At 40.4% G+C, this 319-nt stretch overlaps 1 long non-coding RNA gene across 1 annotated transcript; it reads left to right on the top strand.

Annotated features, from left to right (window-relative positions):
* Positions 1-2: 2 nt before the first annotated feature.
* Positions 3-317, top strand: LOC104775462. The gene is made up of 2 exons (XR_765932.1): positions 3-118; positions 203-317. It is a non-coding gene; the product is annotated as an uncharacterized LOC104775462 (long non-coding RNA).
* Positions 318-319: the final 2 nt, after the last annotated feature.

Here is a 319-nt window from a genome sequence, read left to right as displayed (position 1 = left end):
TCAGCCTCAAGCAAGAGAAAAAGCTGAGAAAGAGGGATTCAAAGTAAGTATTGCAAAAACAAGTTTCAAGGCAAACACAAAGGCCCTAGCCGAAAATGAAGGAGAAGGACTTGCTAAGGTAAAGAGAAAAAACTAAATCGAAAGTTGTTTACAGTCCTCGAGTTACAGAGAAGATATCTGAACACGCCTTTTATGTGCACAGATGATATACAGACCTGACAATGGTGAAATCCTTGGAGTACATATATTTGGGCTGCATGCTGCAGATCTTATCCATGAAGCATCTAACGCGATTGCTTTAGGAACACGCATTCAGGTA

Source organism: Camelina sativa, unplaced genomic scaffold (assembly GCF_000633955.1).
Source record: "Camelina sativa cultivar DH55 unplaced genomic scaffold, Cs unpScaffold15432, whole genome shotgun sequence".
NCBI lineage: Eukaryota > Viridiplantae > Streptophyta > Magnoliopsida > Brassicales > Brassicaceae > Camelina > Camelina sativa.
Note: the sequence above shows the minus strand (reverse complement) of the source record. Positions and strands in the feature narration are given on the sequence as shown.